Below are 22,003 nucleotides of genomic sequence, written 5' to 3' on the forward strand. Positions count from 1 at the left end.
TCCTTCTTCTTCTCCCCGGACTCAGTAAGCCCCCTTCCCTTTTAATTTCATTTAGTTCTATTAGTTTACTTCGGCCTTCGGGTCCGCCCTTGGTTTAGTTTAGTTATTTTCCTCCTTCCCGTTGAATTCCCCTGCCTTCGTTATTAACTATTTTTTCTGTTCCTATATTCTTGTGTTTCCATTAAATCATTATTAATTTCACCCACCTGTCTGTGCCTGCTGCTTGGGTTCTACTCTGTGAATCATGACAATCTTCTTGTCTATCCTTGTTTCTATGGTTGTTTCCGGTTGTTTCTGTCAGAATCGTCGCGCCTCTGTCGTCACTTAGTTACGCCCGCCTTCTGACTCTACACTTCATGGTGATTCGTCAGCCAGTTTTAGGAGCATCCAACCTCGAGGCTTACCGAGGGTAACTAGACCCACCCTGGCAGAGAATTAAATTCATTGCTGTGGGTTGTCTAGCACGGCTAGGCTACTAGAGGCTGGTCGATGATACCAAATCTGTAAAATCACTGCATCGCCTGCTGTTCAACAAGAAGCCTTTCCAAAGCACAACAGGAAAAAAAAAACACAAACTGAGAGTATTTGTTTCTGTGAATGAGCTTAAGAAGTTGAGGCTTAAGTATTTTCAACCCATCTTTATGCTAAGCCATAGGTTAGCTCCATATTTAACACACAGATACACCACATCAGATTAACACTGGGTGGTCCTTTTCCTCCAAACTGGCAAGAGAAACTTCAAAAAACAAACGGTGGCTCTTCATACTACAGATATTTTACTCTGCTCATCATCTGTAGAAAGATGATTCACCATGCTGGATGTATCTTCAGACAACCTGCTCTTCTGTTCGCTGTTTTTGATTCACGCTGCATTTATTTTATTGTATTGGCTTCTGAGTTGTTTTAATGAACACAGAATTTTTCTTGTCTTTTTTTTTTTTTTACATAGTCTGGTGGAAAATCTTTGTTTTTGGCAAATTTTTCTCAAATGAAGCATGTAGAATAAACAGATTTGTATGTAATATAATGATTTAAAGGTCAGGTTTGGTCGGTTTTAGTGATTAAACAGCTTGTTATAGTTAAGTAAGTTCAAGGAAAATTGAAAATCTGTTGATTGTGTTTTTACAGTTGTTCGCTCTGATAAATGGTTTGACTTTGGTGATTTAAAAAAAGCTTTCTTGCTGTGTGAGTGCAAGAATTTACAAGTTATTAATTAATCTAAACTAAGATCTGTGTCACACAAATGCGCTTAAGAATTATTAGCGCATTATGAGCTACAAATACATGAAATTAGAAGTCATTAACAATGATTAACAAAAACATCCTTCAAGCCGATTTTATTATTTTTTATTTCACTATAAGCATTTAAAGGATTTTATAAAACCCTTATTTAAACTCTAAAACTAAACTATGACAGCAACAAGAGTAATCTGTTTTCATATTGCCTATATCCATTTATAAAGTGTTTCATAAGACTGTTGCATCATAAAGAGATCACTGGAGTAGATTTTACTGTTAAAGCAGGTAGAATTTGTTGAGTATTTTTGCATCTTAAAATTCATTCTTTTTGGATTATTTATTAAAATCACTGACAGTAACCTTCCATACAGCACATAGACCTTCTGTACATCGACCTTCACTCAGCTCTGTGATGGGTTTGTAAATTGGTTTATATAAAGTAGGTAAAAAATGAAAATGGTGTGATGGGAGTGCAGTAGGTTAAAGAATGAACCGGATTCTGCCCTGATGACACAGAAAATTTAAATGTTTTGTATATTTTCATGTATTTTTAAGACTAAATATTTCAGTTAACAGCATGACTGTGACCTAAAGAACATGAGTAATAGTTTAATTGGCCTCCAGGCTCTTTGAGGTTTGTCTGACAGACAAAGTGCTGCGTCACAGGAGACGGACTCCAGATTTACTCACGTAAACCCAGCTTAGATGGTTTGGCATCAGCTGCAGGAGGAGCAGCCAACAAGTGCTCAGCATAAGTGGGAACTCCTTCAAAAGCTGATTGGACAATAACTGAGGTCAACGCTAAAGCAGGTCGACAGTGGATTACGTTATATTTGAGAGGTACCTCTGAATTTATGATGATCCCTTTGAAATACAGCAGAAGCACTGTTGGAAACATCTTCTATCATCAGCTACAGCACCTGTATAAAAACCTATCACAGAAATACAAATTCAAGTCAGATTGTAAGTATCATTTGAGTTGTTTAAACCTCTAACTGACTCTAGTGAAAGACTTTTACAGCAACAACACGCTGGCGAAATATCATCTAAATGTCAAATAATTAATATCTGATTAACCTCTAAATAATTCCATTATTTCTAGGTTGAACAGTTGAGTATTTCCTCTTATGAACAATCAAAAACAAATACTTTAGAAAGACATTATTGAAAAAAAGGATAAACTCAATGCAACAAACATGAATCCAATCAGACTAACTGCTTGAATAGGTCTATAAAATGAGCTGTAAAATTTTCTCAGTATTTGACCATTGGGCAGGTCTTCATCATGGCTCCACATGGAAACAAACTGAACTGAAAAATCTGAATGTGAAACTTCACAAAGATGGAGAAAGATCCAGGAAGATCAGTGAGCAAGTACAAACCTGTGAAGCTCTATTGCAGCAGTGACTGTGAGGTACAGAAGGAGCTGTAGTACCACTAATCAGGGCTACAGTGGACATCCTTTTAAAATGATAGCACAAAAATGAACTCTTTTTAAAATCTCGTTGTGCTAAACACAGACTTGGTAAAGTGGTTATCAATGGAAATCAGAGTTTCTGCAAAGCTCAGACAGTCTAAAGCAGTTGTCTCCAACATTTTTTGCAATTTTCTACGGACCAGTCATTACAGACATAACAAATAATAAGCTTTTTAGTTTTTTTTTAAGTATTAGTAATTTTTAAAAGTGTCCTAAATGAATAAAATTACCTTTTATTGCTAAATATGCATTCACTTTGTCTTCTGTTTCAGTCTCTCCCTCTTTTCACAGAACCTCCCCGGTGATGTTTGTTGTAATTCTTTTTGGCAGTCATTGATGGCTTCATTCAAGTGATGGGACAACACGGTCTCACGGGGATTCGTGAAACTGTCACATCAGTTTTTGTTTCGGTTTCGTGCGCACCAACACGATGTCGTCATGTTTTTCGTGCCGCTCACCACAAGCGAAACCCGCTGTGGTAATCACATCTGAAAGTGGTTTATACCGGCGGATTCATGACGATCTAAGCTGTCCATCGGCGTTTGCGGCCGCCGCCGCGGCCGCCATTGCGGCCACCGGGCGGCCGGATGTCCGGCCGATGGACAGCTTAAATCGTCATGAATCTGCCAAATTTGCATAGGAATTTAAAGAATGTCCGGCGGCCGAAGCGGCGGCTGCAGCAGCGACCGCAAACGCCGATGGACAGCTTAGATCGTCATGAATCCGCCGGTATAAACCACTTTCAGATGTGATTACCACAGCGGGTTTCGCTCGTGGTGAGCGGCACGAAAAACATGACGACATCGTGTTGGTGCGCACGAAACCGAAACAAAAACTGACGTGACAGTTTCACGAATCCCCGTGAGACCGGGCTGGATGGGAAGATGATCAAGTCATTTTTCAAAATAAAACACTGTGCAGACTCTGCCAGAAATAAATTTTGAAAAAAATAAAATATTTTTATTCTTTCTGTGCGACCCAGTATGAAATGACCCACGGCCCAGTACTGGTCCACGGCCCAGTGGTTGCAGTCAGAACATCCTCTATGGATGGTATCCAACAAAACAACCTTGCTTGCTTTTTAGCACAAAAATGCAAGATGAAACTTTGCTAAATAACAAGAAAAGAAGCCTGATGAATGTTGGAGAACAGTTTTGGTCACATGAGACCAAGATGAATCTGTTTGGCTCAGAGTCCAGCATGTTTTGGTATGACCCTACCAACACGACCACAGTGACTGCAAAGTCCTGACAGTGAAGCACAGAGGTGGGAGTTTGATGGTATGAGGCTGCATGAGTGTAAAAGGGTGTTGGGGAGATGATGGATGTCTGAGGAATAACCAAAATACTGGCTGACAGAAATTTGAGGAAAAGCACGAGAACCATAAAAAGTGCAAAATCATGCAAGAGTTTCTACAGAAGGAATAAGTGAAAATGACAACCTGGACTAGTATGGACTGACTTGAATCCAATAGAGCATCTTTGGGGTATTTTAAAGAGAAACCTAGAGCAACACAGTCCATCCGGTTAAGAACTGATGGAAGAAATAATCTTTTAAGGATGTTAGAACATCTCTTCAGAACTTTATGCAACAATGCCATCCTCCAAGCCGAGGAGGATTAAGTCCATCATCAAAAATTAATGCAGATGTACCCGACTGTTCAGCTCAGAACTAATGCAATTACTGTCAAGTTATACAATTTTGAATCATGTGGTCTTTATGAGATGTTGCACTTGTCTTGTATTCTACACTGTGAATCTGCAGCAGTGATTTGTTCCTTATATAAGTAGAGGATGATAAATTTGAACCTGCTCACTTCTCTCATCATGTTCATTCATCTGCTCACCAGTTTTACTTCGGGATTAATCAGGTTCATCGTTCCTCATGTTGTCTTTGAAACCAGCTGAGAACATTGTGTCCTCCGCTTGTTCTCTGCTTTATCCGCTGCCCTCTGTTGTCTCTTTGGTTTCCATCTGACTGAAAACACTTCAGAAGAGCTTTAAGCTGTTAACCCTGCAGACCTACAGTAGGTCTACATTCCTCCTGACATACGATCTGCCTCATAACTGCTTCGCTCAGCAGTAATCCAGGCGAGAGCAGCGACCGCCGCCCGGCCAGCTTATCGCTGAAACCTCTTAAGTGCAACTTTGGGTGATCCTAATGTTGGAAATAAAGGATTACATGTTTCCTCTGTGGGCTCAGAAATCCTGGTGATGCCCGTTTGATGTGCAAAACCTCTGAAAAACCCCAACATGATGAAGGTTTTCCCAACATGCTGCTCAGTTTACATTAAAGCTTGACCTCTTGAGCACAAATCCTACTGAGACGCATGCGGATCACAGACTGTATAACTAAAAAAATAACACACAAACAGGCCAGTCGGTGCATTTACAGCCAAGTCTGTCCTCTATTGATTCAATGCACATTCACTTTAGGCTTTTTAACTGCGTCCTGTTTAAAAAAAGTGCAACCTTTGTGGCTGTTTTGCATGTCTTGTGGTTGTTTGTTTGCATCTCCTTGTTAATTGTTTTGTGCCTTGTTTTTTATCTACTTCATAGCTTTAATTTTCCTTTTGTGCTTGTATTATTTGTGGTTGTTTTATGAGATATTATGGTACTTTTTGTCTGACAAGTGAACTCTGTCAGCTGCCTGCTGACAATCACATGATTGTGATCCCACTACAAATCGACCACTGTGGACTTGTCAAGACTTATACATCAGAAATGAACAATTGATTAAATTGTGGAGGTGTTTCTGAGTCCCATCAATTCCTGTCGCCTGCTACATATTTAGGTCACACAATTCGGTATCTGTACATAACGTACAAATGCATAGCGCATGCTTGTGCATAGCAAAGACGTTTTTTGTTTGCTTTTTCAACAAAAGATGTTTGGAAAGACATGCAGGTTGCATGGGGACATCTAGGAAGCATTGCACAAGCACTGGAAACAGTGGGCCTCATTCATGAACCTCTTCTTAAAAATGTTCTTAAGAACGGCATTTAAGAACGCGCTGACAGGACAGTGCGCCAGATTCAAGACGCGTTCTTAACAGGGGCAAATCATTCGCACAGGTGTTCTTAGTGTTCGTGAATGCCAATTTAGAAGCGCGTGCATGTGGAGGCTGATTTGCATGCGTCACCACCCATTTTTCCCATAAATGGGGCGAAAAAAGTGCCGTGCGCAAAGCGTTCAGCTGGTGGACATGATGCCAAAGCGCAAGTGTGACACAGAGGAGCAGACAGACAAACGAAAGAAAAACTTCAACCCCACAGAAATAGAGGTGCTCTTACAAGGAGTGACCGAGCACAAAGAAGTTTTATTTTCCAGTGTGACAACGGGTCATCAGGCCATCAAAAAAAATTCTACATGGGATATAATTACAAACAACGTTAATGCCATTTCAATTGAAAGGCGCACCACTGCAGAAGTTAAGAAAAAGTGGTTTGATCTAAAATCAGACTCAAAAAAGAAAATTGCAGAACACCGGAGGGATGTCCAGGAAACTGGTGGAGGTGGGCCATCAACTCGTGCTGACGTTTCAGAGGTGGACGAAAGAATAGTAGTCATCATCGGGGAAACTGCTGTCAGTGGAGTCCCAGGCACGCAGGCTCTGGATGCAGATGTCGACTTCTCCGTCATCATATCTGAATCTGAGGGTAAGTTAAATGTTGATTTTGTTGGTTTCCAAATTACAACTGGTCTACAATATGCAGCATTGTGGTTTGCAAAATAAAAATTAGCCCTTATGCTTAAAAAAACCCCAAAACATTAGGCTATTTAATGCTTAACACTTTCTACACCTTTTATCATTTTTTTCTTTGGCAGACGAACTGGTCGGACAAACATCACAGGACAGCACCCCAATACAAGCAAAAACTCTGACCCAGGCTCCGTCCTATGCACGGCGTCTTCGCGTCACTCCAGGGTCATCTCAGACGCTGTATTAGAAAATCAAGAGCGTATTGCAAACTCACTTGCTCAAATTGCATCAACTCTTAAAAATATTTCAGATACACTTTAACAGATACACACAGTCATAATGGAAAAATAAATGCTAAAACAATTGGGTGGAAGTTGTTTATTTTTTTGTCTAATCATATTTGATTAATAATGTGTTGTCTTGTTAACACGGCTGCTCTGTGCTCTGGCTCAAGACGTGGAGGAGGCTGCATATCGTTGTCTGGGGGAGCCAGGCGCGCAATGGGCACACCACGCTTCATTGCAACATTGTGCAGCACACAGCATGCCATTATTATTCTGCACACCTGTAACATCAGTATATTAGTCTGAATGTTCTACTATAGTACATCTGGACGTAAAACTTACCTTTTCTGAACTGTACAGCAATTTTCCACCTGCTGTGTCCAAGCACATCCAGCGGCCCTTGAGAATGCCAATTGTGTGCTCCACGCATGAACGTGTGCGCGCATGTTTTTGGTTGTACACCACCTCCTGCGGTGTCCGTGGATTGTTAAGCGGAGTCATAAGCCATGGTGCGAGGGCATACCCACGATCACCTGCAGCATGTTAGGTTAATTCAGAGTTTGGTATATGTAAATTGCGAAAAAATGCCGTTTTACCCACCGATAAGCCATCCATCGCCCGCTGCTCCATGCCTTAGGCGCATTCCAACGGAGGAGTTTTGGAGAATGTATGAGTTGTGTGTACCACCTGGGAAATGTGCCACTACATTCAGGAGAAGGTTTTGGGAATCGGAGATTATTTGAACATTGATGGAATGGAAGCGTTTTCTATTGAGGTAGGGAAATGCGTCTGGTGATGATGCCTTAATGCGCACGTGGGTACAGTCAATGGCACCAATTATGTTTGACAGGCCTGCCACAGAATGGAACCCAGTTTTGACGGTTATCTGTTGTCCGGGGGTGTATGGAAATTGTATATATTGTGGCGCGAGGTTGACAATTTGGTTGAGGACATGAGAAATGGCACGGCTGATGGATGGCTGCGACACACCAACTCTGTCTCCAATTTCTCTTTGGAAAGTGCCAGTGGCTAAAAAGCCTGAAGTGGAGAGCACCTGAACAGGGGCTGGTACTGGGTTGGACCTGTTGGTGGGGGCTTCCAAAGCGTCATGCAAGGTGTCACACAGCTCGATTAAAACTGGTCTTGGAAGTCTGAAGCGTGATATTAGGTAGTCGTCCGTTTCCGCAAATAAATCCATATGCTCCCTGTAGAGTCTTTCTCTGCGCAGCGCGCGACCGGCCAGTTACTCGAGGAGAAGAAGGTCTGCCAGTGTCTGCCACCAACACATGTGGACAATTAGTCCTATTTATAGGTTTGTTTGGTTTTTTTTGGGTGGCACATATTTAAATTTGGTGGATATATTAATTTTATATTTTTTTATTTTTATTTACTTATCTTTTTTAAATTTATTGTGTGGTCTCATTTGCTTGGAATTTGGGAAATGAGATTGGGAATTTGGTCACGAGTGCTGTTGTGTAATCAAAGTGCAAGCGTTTTCTGTGCGTTAAGAGTCCTCCTGGGTGTTCGTAGATTTTGTTCGTCCATCTAAGAACGGTGCGTGAAGAACACGTTTCGTGAATGCCAAAAATCTCCTTAAGAAGGCTCTACGAACAGATTTGTTCGTAAAACCGCTTCATGAATGAGGCCCAGTGTCTTCTTGTTATTTGTGTCCATTGTTTTTTGTTGGGTTTTTTTGTCTCTGTATGGTTGTTTTTAATCTCTTTGTTGTTATTTTTTGTCCCTTGTAGTTTTTGTTTCTTTGTGGTTGTTTTATGTCTCCTTGAAGTCATTTGACAACCGTTGCTGTAAACATCAGTATCTTTTAATGATCTGACGTTTATCTGTACTGAATCAGGACTGACGTTGAGGCACAACAGGTGAGAGAAGTCTGGGGCGGGAGCTTCTTCAACATTACAAGACACTGATGGCGCCGTGATAGAAAAATAACCAACAACTGGATGAGCAAAAAATGTTCGAAGAAGCTTTTCCTCAACCTGCAGGAGAGGAGTTCTTACTACCAAGTTTCTGAAATTAATATTCTGTGATGAGAAGACAAAGTTAAATTAAGATTAAAAAGCTTTATTGTCATTGCAAGGGTACAATGAAATAAAAAAAAGTAATTAAATTTAAAATAGGATCATAAAATATTATCTGTTCATTTTGAGTTTAGATGCCGAAAAGGCCTTTGATTGTGTGGAGTGGCCCTAATTAATTGCCGTACTGGAGAAATTTGGTTTTGGAGGTAGATTTATTTCTTGGATTAAACTATTGTACTCTCACCCTAATGCCAGAATTCTCACCAACCAGAATATTTCAGATACATTTAAACTATATAGAGGGACTCGGCAGGGGTGCCCGCTAAGCCCACTGTTGTTCGCGTTAGTCCTGGAACCCCTGGCTGAAGCAATTAGAACACACTCAGGAATTCATGGTTACAACACAGAATTTACATCAAACAAAATTTCACTTTATGCGGACAACATTTTATTGTATGTAACGCAGCCCAAATCATCAATTCCCGTTCTGCTTGAGATAATTGAATTATTCAGTTCCTTTTCGGGTTATAAAGTCAATTGGAACAAAAGCGAACTTATGCCAATACGTTGTAAAGACTATCCTAACACAGATTCCATTTAAACTAGCCTTTGAAGAGTTGACATATTTAGGAATACAAATAACCAAGAAGGATAACTTACTGTTCAAGGCTAATTATGCAGTGTTACTAGACAAATTCAAAGCAAAGATAGAATTTTGGAAGACACTACCAATTTCAATGATAGGTAGGGTATATGCAGTCACAATGATCTTTTTGCCTCAATTACTTTATCTTTTTCAAAATTTGCCCATATATCTTAAGAAAACATTCTTCAAAGAATTGGATTCTATAATTCTCTCTTTTATTTGGAATAACAAATCTCATAGAATAAAAAAAGGTCACCTATGCAAACAGAAAAGAAAAGGAGGATTGGCTTTGCCAGATTTTATGCGTTATTACTGGGCCTCAACTGTTCTCTACATCACTTACTGGCTGGATGAGACATTATTTTCTGACAAATGGTTATATATAGAACATGAAGACTGTCTACCTTATTTACTTGGGGCTTTATTACTGTCTCCCATTCATCTAAAAAAAATCACTGTATAGTCATAACTCAATCATACAGAATACTATTTTAATTTGGCGACAGATCTCCAAACAACTCAAGCTTAGACCCTTATCATTTACACTGCCTTTAACAGCCAATCCGGCATTCCCGCCTTCTCTCGCAGATGGTGGTTTTGATTGGTGGAGGGAAATGGGACTGTGTAGTGTGGGGGACCTTTACTTTCAGGGTATTTTTGCTTCATTTCGGCAGCTCCGGGAGAATTATGAAATTCCAAAGACAGACTTTATTCGGTATCTTCAGGTTCGACATTTTGTCAAAGCACACCTTCATAACTTTGCAAATGCTGAGCCAGATAAACTTGATCTTTGTTTCAGTAAGAGTGTACTAGGAAAGCATTCCATCTCATCTTTATATGGAATATTACAAGATCTCGACCAGGTGAATACAGATCCAATTAAAGCAAAGTGGGAGGAAGAACTGGGCTTGGAGATTTCGGGAGAAACCTGGGAAAGGGCATTGCAGTTTGTCAACCAATGTACTCTCAATGCAAGACACCATCTGATCCACAGGTTACATTACTCAGAAGTGAAGCTGAATAAAATCTATCCAGATCAATCACCTATTTGTGACAAATGCAAACACACAGAAGCCGATTTACTGCACAGTTTCATCTTGTGTTCAAAATTACAAGGATTCTGGTTGGAAATTTTTCTTTTTCACAAAAATTTTGAAAGTGCAAATGAAGCCTGATCCTGTTATAATTTAATTTGGTGTCTCAGAAACCTCAAAAAACCTTTCGAAAGCTCAACATTCTCTATTATCTTATGGCCTTCTATGTGCCACGAAATTGATTTTACAGCACTGGAAAGGGGAGGGACTCCCATCTTTTAGCCACTGGATCGCGATACTAACAGATACTCTCCATCTAGAGAAAATTAGATACGTCCTTGGTGACAGACTGGAGGAATACACAAAGATCTGGAGGCCATTAATCACCTTTTTAAAAGGAAGATAGATTGTTAGTCACACAATCAACATCGATATAAATCAATTATTATTGTATTATTGGGCAGCATACCTCAGGGTTGGGAGGGTGGGTGGATTTGCATGTTTTATAATTTCTATTATTAGGGAAGGACAGGCGGTGCCAGGGCACCGACTGTCCAAGGCACCAGCGGTGCCAAGGACCCTATTGAAACCCTAGGGTTTATTATTATTATTATTATTATTATTATTATTATTTTTTTTTTTTTTTTTTTTTTTTTTTCTCCCGTAAAGTAAATTGGCTTTTTGGCGGCCTTATCATACTCCAAAACGCGTGAAATTTGGCATGCACATCAGGACTGGCGAAAAATTTGATATTTTATGGGAGTTGCGCATGTGCGTGGCAAAATGGCTCTATAGCGCCACCTGCAAAGTTGAAAAAGTAGTCATTAGGCCAACTGCCACAATGTTTCATGTACAGCTACAATATTTGGTGGGCATATGCACAACATCTGGACACACCAAAAAGTCAATTACAGCCACGCCCTAAACCCAACAGGAAGTCGGCCACCTTCAATTTGCTGTAAATTTTTCAAACTTAATCGCTCCTCGGGAAATGACTTGCCTTTTTGGCGGCCTTATCATGAACCAAAACGCGTGAAATTTGGCGTGCACATCAGGACTGGCGAAAAATTTGATATTTTATGGGAGTTGCGCATATGTGTGAAAAAATGGCTCTATAGCGCCACCTGCAAAATTGAAACAGTGGTCATTAGGCCAACTTCCACAATGTTTTATTTACAGCTACAATATTTGGTGGGCATATGCACCACATCAGGACACACCAAAAAGTCAATCACAGCCACACCCTAAACCCAACAGGAAGTCGGCCATCTTGAATTTGCTGTACATTTGTCAAACTTTATAGCTCCTAGTGGATAAGTCTGAGAGAACTGAAATTTGGCCAGTACATGCACCAGACCTTTCTGATGAAAAGTTATCAAAAACTCAACCAGAAGCCAAAAGGTGTGGCCATGGCGGAGCCTCAAACAACTGATCCTTCGCCATGAAACAGGAAGTGGTGTCTAATTCTTCTCAACATGCTCCAATCTGCCTGAAACTTTACATGTATGATGACAGTCCTGTCCTGATGTCATCCACATAGGGATATTCATTGACAGTCATAGCGCCACCTTGTGGTTTCAGGAAATAGACATCTTTTACACTTTCATGCCCTATTGTTACCCGGTTGATCATATTCACTTCAAATGCAGTGACAACAGCCTAAACACATTGATGATGCATCCCAGTGAAAATGGTGACTTGTCATCAAAGGGCGTGTCTGTGGCGGCCAAACCAATTTCGATGTTTCGCCATGAAAATTTAACGATTCATATCTCAGCTGAACAACATCCTATCTGCCTCAGACTTCACATGCTGGATACCAGGTCCAGTCTGAACACATCCACACTCATAAATTCTGAAAAAGTCATAGCGCCACCTGTTGGTAATAGTAAGTTTAAGGCCTTATATTTTCAGGTACAATGGCCCCAAACTTGGTGATATCATGCTGGAAATTGGTCAGTCGAGTCTTCACCTCTTGACAATCACACACTGTGAAGGGTGTGACATTTCATGTAACGCTGTTGCCGTAGCAACCAAATATCGCCATGAAAAACAAAGCCCTTTCTGACAGGTTAGGAATACTCCAATGCTCACAAAAATTACCACACACATCACCATTGACCCAAGGAACAACACTGTATGCATCTCGGCACTGCACATGCTATAGCGCCCCCTACAGTATTTTTAACAAACAGCCCCCCCAGCACGTTTCACCTACATCCATGAAATTTGGGAGGCTTATAGAGCACATCAGGACGCACAAAAAAGCCTCTTGGAGCCATGTCCTAAACCCAACAGGAAGTCGGCCATCTTGGATTAATTGTGAGATTTTTGATGATTTTTCTCATTTTTGAGAGTTAATACCTCCTCGGGGATAATTCCAGGAGACCTGAAATTTTGTCAGTCCACACAGCAGGACTTGGTTTGGAAAAGTTATCAAAAGTTTAACCAGAAGCCAAATGGCGTGGCCATGGCGACCATCAGCGTTTTGATGCTTCGCCATGAAACATCAACTGCTGTATAACTCTCCTCTGCATGCTCCAATCTGCCTCAAACTTTCCATGTGTGATCACAATCCAATCCTGATCACATCTACAGGCCAACAGACACTCTCAGTCGCAGCGCCACCTGATGGAGGGACAGTAAATGCTGTATAACTGGCCTCTACATGATCAAATCAGCCTGAAACTTTTCATGAGTGATCAGAGTCCAACCCTCATCACATCCACTGTGTGAAATACACTCTGAGTTACAGCGCCACCTGGTGGATAGACAGGAAATGCTCTATAACTGCTCTGAACATGCTACAGTCTGGCTGAAATTTTAAATGTATGATTGGACTCTGGTCCAGATGCGATTCAGAGGCCGACATACACTCTCAGTCACAGCGCCACCTGGTGGACGTGTGTGGATTCACGACCAGCGTGGATGCGAGGACCCGTCCATCGCTGCTTGCAGCTTTAATTATTTATTTTATTTTATTATTTTTCAATTAAGTTTGGTCTGTTGTCTACCATATTATTGCTTCTTACATTAATTTGATTTGATTGTCCTGTAATGTTAGTTCTCACCTTTTTATGTTGTGTGTGTATATATTTATGGAAAAATTCAAGGGAACCTTTTTTTTTGTACAATTTGCCATACTTGTGTGAACCTGTTTCTCGCTTCCCTAATAAAAATATTTGGAAAGGATCATAAAAAATTTACTTTATAATCAGAAGAACCTGACGTGCGAAACAGCGGACACATTGTTTGAGTTCAGTGGGAGATCTAGCTGTGTATTGTCTTTGCTGCTGATCTCCTGTTTGGTGTGCTTTTTTCCTGTCAAGATGCAGACATTATTTCACAGTGCGGCTGCAGCAGGCAGCATTAATATCCCCATCTGTCCCACAGGGATTTACCGCAGTTTACTGATGAGGATTTTACAAGCTGTTTTCAATAAAGATATTCTAACATGTTCAAACAGCATGCAGCGGACTCTCGGTGCAGGAAGGCAACCTAATGCGTCTGCGGCCTGAACAAACTGTTTAATGTCGCAGAGTTTCAGGGCTGTAATTACAGTCGTGTTTCCAGAACGATTGTCTCCGGTTACAAAGTGCTGCAGGAAGTGAAAGCAGCAACTAATCAGCTGTAATAGAGGCGGGAGCTGCAGATTAAAGGCTGCTGCTGCTCTATGGGGAGCAGTTTTACATATGTTTATACATGTCATCACTGTCCGAGGAAACCTGAGGGAGGCTGGAGGGCCGCTGGGAAAATTAAACCTTTTTTAACCCTTCAGACGAACGTCCATCTGCTAAAAGGCTTCGTCTCATCAGAAAGTGGCGCAATGAAATCAACTGACCACTTGGCAAGATGGTTCCTTTTACTGTCCTGTGTTTATACACCTTTTCATTCAGAAAAAAGTCATTAAAGACAAGAAACGGTCAGTCAGCACACGTTAGCTTTAACAGGACAATAAGGTGATTAAAGCTGGACTCTAATCTGCACAACCCATCTGTATTAGGGGTGTAACGAAATGGTCAACTCACGAAACGATACGAAATACGAAACAGGGCTCACGATACGAAACACTCACGATATGAAATAAAGACTAAAGAAAATCCCCAACAGTAGGACGCTATGCAACAGTCTCATTTTCTTTATTTTCTTCCTTATGCAAACATACAAAAAAAATGCTGCATCAGTATAAAATAAATGCTCTTTGAAAAAAACAAAATTGAGTTTTTTTCCCCTTATTTAGACTACAGTGCAAATACAAACATAAAATCTCAATGAAAAAGTGCTTTGTTGTTGTAATAATCAGGATAACTACATTCTTGAATGAAAAGGAAAACAAATAGCAGTCCTAGGAGCTGCAGTCTAGACCTATAAATGTCTGAACTGTGAACTAGTTGTACTCGCCACAGTATACGGCGAATTGTAGCGGCATATTTTGCACACAGTTTTTGTTTTATCCGCAATCTTCTCAGTGTTCTCTCGTCGTTTACATAGGAAGCTAAAATAGGTCCACACAACCGATTTATTTGACCACGGAGCATCAGCTAATTCCTCAACCTCGTCTTCCTCTGTTTTGAAGCGAGTGTTTTGCTACGGTAGGCGAGGAGGGTCAAAAATCATCAATCTCAGTGGTGCACGGTGCTCCTTCGCGTTTATTTCGGGGTTTTATTTCGTGCGTCTTTGAATTTTATTTCGTCATTTTTTATTTTGCGAAATTTTGTGACTCGAAATTTCGTTACACCCTTAATCTGTATAGTATTTATTACTTAGAAGAGGTTAAATAACAGCAAACATATCAGAAGTCATTTAATGTTGTAGGCATTTTGCATATCTTTGTGGTTGCTTTTTGTCTTTTCACCTATAATTTGTGTCTATTTGTGGTTGTTTTGCATCTTTTGTAGACATTTTCTGTCTCTACAGTCAGTTTGTGTCTCTTGCTTATTGTTTTTGGCCTTTTTGATGTTATTTTGTGTCTATTTGTGGTTGTTTTGCATCTTTTGCAGTGATTTTGTGTGTGGAGATTTTGTTTTCTTGTCTCTTCATAGTTGTTTTGCATCTGTGGGTGGTTGTTTGCTGCATTTTTTGGTTATTTTGCATGTTTTTGTGGTCATCTTGAGCCTAATTGTGGTCATTTTACATTGCCTCATATCATTTTCATTTGTAATCATTTTAGATCTTGTCGTGGTCACTTTTTGTGTCTTTGTAGTTGTTTGGCTTCACTTTGTGGTCATTTTGCATCTCCTTGTGGGGGTTTTCATTATTGTATGTGTCTCTTGGTGGTAGTTTCGCAATTCTGAAATCAATTTGCATCAATTTGTGGTCATTTTAGGCATTTTTGTGGTCCTTTTTTGTTTCTTTGTGGTTGTGTTGCATAAACTTGTGGCCATTTGCATCTCTTTGTGGATGTTTTGCATCTATGTGGTTGTTTTGCATCTCTTTGTGGTCATTTTTGTCTCTTTGTGGTCGTTTTGTGTCTCTTTGTGGTTGTTTTGCATCCCTTCATGGTTGTTTTTTGTCATATTGTGGTTGTTTTCATCTCTTTGTGGCCATTTTGCATCTCTTTGTGACAATTTTATATCTCATTGAGGTTGTTTTGTGTCTCTTTGTGGTTGTTTTTTGTCTTTTCATGTCATCTCATCTCTTGCAGGGTGCTTTTTGCCTCATTCTGGTTCATCTGTGCAGTCATTTTTGTATCTGTTTGTGATCATTTTAGGTCTCTTTGTGGCTGTTTGGCTGCACCTTATGGTTATTTTGCATCTCCTTGTGGTTGTTTTTTGTCTTTAAAGATTGTGTCTATCTGGCAGTTTGCATCTCTTAGTCATTTTGTGTCTGAAGTGATTTTGTGTGTTGTTATAGTCATTTGCTTTGACAGCAGGAAACATGAACAGGAAACATATGTGATCCTTCACTTAATAAAGGTGAGTCTGCTCTGGATCAGGAGTGAAGCTGAACCACACAAGGTGACAAAGTCTGAGGGGGAAAGTGTTTGAATGAGCCATCTTTAGTTTACAAATTATCCAAATAAAACACTTCCCCTCTTGTTAATCAGGATTTATCAACAGACAGACACAAACATGAGTTCAGTGAATCTCTGACAGAATTTGTGATTTACCAGCTGTTGAATGAAAGTGTGTCGCAGACTGATGTGTGTATTTACTGTGTATTCACTGTGTGTTTACTGTGTATTTACTGTACGGCAGCTGTGTGCTGCAGTCTGCCTGGTAACTGACGAGTCATCAGAGGCCGAGGGATGTTCACTGGTAATCAGACATCTGGAAACTATGACAATCAGAGCCCAGGAAGAGCTCAATCAATGAGTCAACATGCATTATTACTGTACACAGAAAATACATGACGTGCTTTTGTCCTGACGGTTAATAATCACAGCAAAGAGCAGCAGATCGCTTTCACAGACAAACTGCCGTAACCAGCAGCAACAACAAACACACCGGAAACTTCTCCGGAAACCTGCGGCTGTCATCACACTGATCATTTACCCGCAGCTCTAATCATATCACATCACCACAAATGATTTTTGCGTTGATTTTCTCCCCATGTGCAGCTAAAATTAGACCAGCGTATCGATTTCAGGAGGAAGTAAGGTTTTAAAAACAGAGAACAAAGAGTCTTTACAGAAGAGACACGTTCAAGAAAAACAAGCATCAATAACAGAGAAGCGCTAAAATAAAACAATCAGCTTCATTGTGTCTTTGCAGTCGTTTTGAGTCTGTTTGGTTTAATGTCTTTTTTTCAGTTGTCTGGTGTTTGTAGTTATTTTGCATCTCCTTGAGGTTGTTCTTTTGTGAACTCTTTTTTTGGTTATTTTCCGAATTTTTTAGGACTAATTTGCATCTCTTTGTGGTTGTTTTTACCCCTTTGTGTTTGTTTTGTGTATGCTTGTGGTTGTTTTGCATCTCTTCATGGTTGTTTTGCATTTCTTCGTGGTTGTTTTGTGTCTCTTTGTGGTTGTTTTGTGTCTCTTTGTGGTTGTTTTGTGTCTCTTTGCGGTTGTTTTGTCTGTCTTCGTGGTTGTTTTGTGTCTCTTTGTGGTTGTTCTGAGGGTCTTTATGGTTGTGTTATATGTTTATTTGGTCATTTTGTGGTCTCTCTATGTTTCTTTGCTGTTGGTTTTTGTTTCTTTGTGGCCATTGTGTGTCTCTCTGTGGTTAATTAATTATGTATAATTAAGGGTTTGAGTGCTTTAAATGACAAGTGGGTGCAGTTTCATAAAATCCATCATCTTTCTCAGTTTAATTGCTTGTCTGAGAGATGCGCAAATATCAAACTACCTTTATAAAAATGTCGAATGCTGTCTGCATGCGTTCAGTTTGTCTCAGCTGTTCAGTTTTTGTCTAATTCTCAGAGGACTGTGGATGGGTTTAGTTCATAAATGTGTTTTTGGAGATCAGAAAACAAAAGTGACACAGATGTAATCCCACAGCACAAAACGTTTCCTTAAAACTGTGGTGCAATAAATCAAAAAACAAAACCAACTTCTGAATAAGAGATAGGAGTCCCAGTGTGCAATTCTGCAAATGCATGCAGGTTTTTGACTAAGAATTAATTCATCTGTCTTTAACATTTAGATTATAGTCACAGAAAGAAAAAATTAAACATTCGATTGCAGTTCTTATTTTAAATCTTAAATATTACTTTTTAAAATTTTAGTTTAGTTTTATTTTTATGCTTGCAATTTGCTGAAACATTTGGCTTCAGTTCTGATATTTAAAGTACTACTTTTATTTAGTTATAGTCTAATATTAATTCTGGAAAATCAATGATTAAATACCTTTTTTAGCAGCTTTTCTTTCCTTTATTTTGCTTGACTGATTTAATTGATCACATTGCAGCTACTTATTTGTAATACTATAGTTGTTGTACTGTGTGGTTAGATGTTGTTCTTTGTTGTGTATATAAAATATTGTGATAATAATTGATCGATCGATCGGTGAAGCAGCAGAAGATGTCCACCTGATAGTAATATTGGTCACATGGTAACAAGGACGAGTGTGTGCGTCATGATGTAAGACACACACACATTTATCTGTATGCAGATGTTCTTTAGTTCAGCCTCAGGGGAAAACAAACACACACGATTGCTCATTTATGTGCACACATTTGCACATGCTAACATACACACACAGTGAGTCAAAGCTGAGGAGCACAGCAGATGAACACACTAAGTCACTTTCAGATTTACACACCACATAAACACACAAGGTGAAGTGATGACACACAGCTTGTCTTATCTAAACACAGGAATTGTGGGCCAAGAAATAACAGATGAGTCCTCTGGGGCTCAAACAGACAGACGACAATGAACAATGGCGCTAAAGATAACCACAAATACTGCAGCTAATATTGCTGCTGGCAATGCCGTAAGCAATGCAGTTACTGCAGCGCTAACAGCTAACAACTAACAGGATGAGATCCTGAGAAAATGAGAAGTTCTGGAAGTGAGATATACACATGGATAATATCATTAGATGTGTGTTTTAAGTAGGGATTCTGGGTAGATTAGCTTAGCATAAAGACTGGAAACAGCTAGCCTAATTCTGTCCAAAGTTTAGAAGTACATCAAAACAGTTAAATGGTGATTGTAGTTTGCCTAGCTTAGTACAAAAAATGAAAATAGCTAGTCTACTTTCATTCCAAGTTCAAAAGCAATGATTTTGGCTAACCTGGCATAAACTGAAAGCAGGAGGAAATAGCTTAAGCAGTGATTGTGGATAGCTCCGCTGAGCATAAAGACTGGATGCAGAATGAGAAGCCTAGCCTGGCTCTGTCCAAAGTTTATAAAATACACCAGAATATTTAAATAGCAATTACTACAGATAACCTAGCTTCATTGTGGTTAGGCTAGATTAGAAAAGAGACTGGAAGCAAAGGAAACAGCTAGCACTGGCTGAAGTTCAAAAGTGCTTTGAAACACTTGAGTAGTGATTGTTGTTTGCCCAGCTTAGCATATGACCTTCATTGTATATGAAAGTGTGCAATGACAATAAAGGCCTGATTGATTGATTGATTGATTGATTGATTGATTGATTGATTGATTGATTGATTGATTGATAAAGTGGGGAAAACACTTAGCCTATCTAAAGTTCAAAAGCAGTGACTGTGGCAGGCCTAACTTATCAATATACTGGAAGCAGAAGCAGCAGGAAATAACTAGTCTGGCTCTGTCTAAAGTCTAAAAATTTAAGTAGTGATTGTGGTTAATGTAGTTTAGCATAAGGACGGGAAGCAGGGGGAACAGCACATCCAAAGTTCATCAGAAGAACTACACACGTGGACAAAATTGTTGGTACCCCTCAGTTAAAGAAGGAAAAACCCACAATTCTCACTGAAATCACTTGAAACTCACAAAAGTAACAATAAATACAAATTTATTGAAAATTAAATAATCAAAATCAGCCATCACTTTTGAATTGTTGATTGACATAATTATTTAAAAAAACAAACTAATGAAATAGGGCTGGACAAAAATGATGGTACCCATAACTTAATATTTTGTTGCACAACCTTTTGAGGCGATCACTGCAATTACACGATTTCTGTATTTGTCAATGAGCGTTCTGCAGCTGTCAACAGGTATTTTGGCCCACTCCTCATGAGCAAACAGCTCCAGTTGTCTCAGGTTTGATGGGTGTCTTCTCCAAATGGCATGTTTCAGCTCCTTCCACATATGTTCAATGGGATTCAGATCTGGGCTCATAGAAGGCCACTTTAGAATAGTCCAACGCTTTTCTCTCAGCCATTCTTGGGTGTTTTTGGCTGTGTGTTTTGGATCGTTGTCCTGTTGGAAGACCCATGACCTGCAACTGAGACCAAGCTTTCTGACACTAGGCAGCACATTTCTCTCCAGAATGCCTTGATAGTCTTCAGATTTCATCGTACCTTGCACACTTTCAAGACACCCTGTGCCAGATGCAGCAAAGCAGCCCCAAAACATTACTGAGCCTCCTCCATGTTTCACCGTAGGGACAGTGTTCTTTTCTTCGTATGCTTGCTTTTTGAGTCTATGAACATAGAGTTGATGTGCCTTACCAAAAAGCTCCAGTTTGGTCTCATCTGTCCAAAGGACATTCTCCCAGAAGCTTTGTGGCTTGTCAACATGCATTTTTGCAAATTCCAGTCTGGCTTTTTTATGAGTTTTTTTCAGCAGTGGTGTCCTCCTTGGTCGTCTCCCATGAAGTCCACTTTGGCTCAAACAACGACGAATGGTGCGATCTGACACTGATGTACCTTGGCCTTGGAGTTCACCTTTAATTTCTTTGGAGGTTGCTCTGGGCTCTTTGGATACAATTCGAACAATCCGTCTCTTCAATTTGTCATCAATTTTCCTCTTGCGGCCACGTCCAGGGAGGTTGGCTACTGTCCCGTGGGTCTTGAACTTCTGAATAATATGAGCCACTGTTGTCACAGGAACTTCAAGCTGTTTAGAGATGGTCTTATAGCCTTTACCTTTAAGATGTTTGTCTATAATTTTTTTTCGGATGTCCTGGGACAATTCTCTCCTTCACTTTCTGTTGTCCATGTTCAGTGTGGTACACACCTTTTCACCAAACAGCAGGGTGACTACTTGTCTCCCTTTAAATAGGCAGACTGACTGATTATGAGTTTGGAAACACCTGTGATGTCAATTAAATGACACACCTGAGTTAATCATGTCACTCTGGTCAAATAGTTTTCAATCTTTTATAGAGGTACCATCATTTTTGTCCAGGCCTGTTTCATTAGTTTGTTTTTTTTAAATAATTATGTTAATCAACAATTCAAAAGTAATGGCTGTTTTTGATTATTTAATTTTCAATACATTTTTATTTATTGTTACTTTTGTGAGTTTCAAGTGATTTCAGTGAGAATTGTGGGTTTTTCCTTCTTTAACTGAGGGGTACCAACAATTTTGTCCACGTGTGTAAGTAGTGATTGTAGTTAGCCTAGCTAAGTATAGCTAGGCCCTGTTGAAGAAAATAGGTCTTTGGAGTTGTAAATTTTTTTGATGTTGAGCAGTAGCATGGTTTTGTGAAAGTCTTACTGAACACAAGTTGTTACTTTTATATAAGTTGAATAATAGCTAATTTTGGTAACGATGACAGTGAAAATTGTTCATTTTGAAATGATTTTGTTTCAAAATTTGTCATCCATTGGCTTTATTGAAGGAAATTAGGAAATTGCATTTTTTGTCAAATAGCAATATTTGACACAATAAGTAATTATTTTCAATTCAAATAAATTTTGATTGACAGTTGAATCAATGAATAGACATATATGTGTTTATAATTTAAAAATTGTAAAATAATACAATTTTAAATCGTTTAGAGAAAAAAGTGATTTTGATGATTTAAGGCCTGGATGCAGTTTAGTTTTTTTCCCCACTGCATGGCACATAACAAAAGCAAGTAGTTCAAGAACCTTCAAAAAGTATAAAATCCACAGATTCATTCTGTTTACATCAATTCTGGGTCTGATAAATGGTGTCATTTTGAATATAATACAAAATAATATTTTGGAATATAATTTTTTATTGACAAGTTTTATTTTCAAAACCTAAAAGTTCATAATTAAATTATTAAAAGACAGACATT

The 22,003-nt window shown here is 39.4% G+C and overlaps 1 protein-coding gene across 2 annotated transcripts in view; it reads right to left on the bottom strand.

The window, feature by feature from the left end:
• slc30a6 (solute carrier family 30 member 6) overlaps window positions 1–22,003 on the bottom strand; it is a 580,472-nt gene that overhangs the window by 364,235 nt on the left and 194,234 nt on the right. The window lies entirely within an intron of this gene.

The sequence above is a fragment of the Acanthochromis polyacanthus genome, chromosome 15 (assembly GCF_021347895.1).
Source record: "Acanthochromis polyacanthus isolate Apoly-LR-REF ecotype Palm Island chromosome 15, KAUST_Apoly_ChrSc, whole genome shotgun sequence".
NCBI lineage: Eukaryota > Metazoa > Chordata > Actinopteri > Pomacentridae > Acanthochromis > Acanthochromis polyacanthus.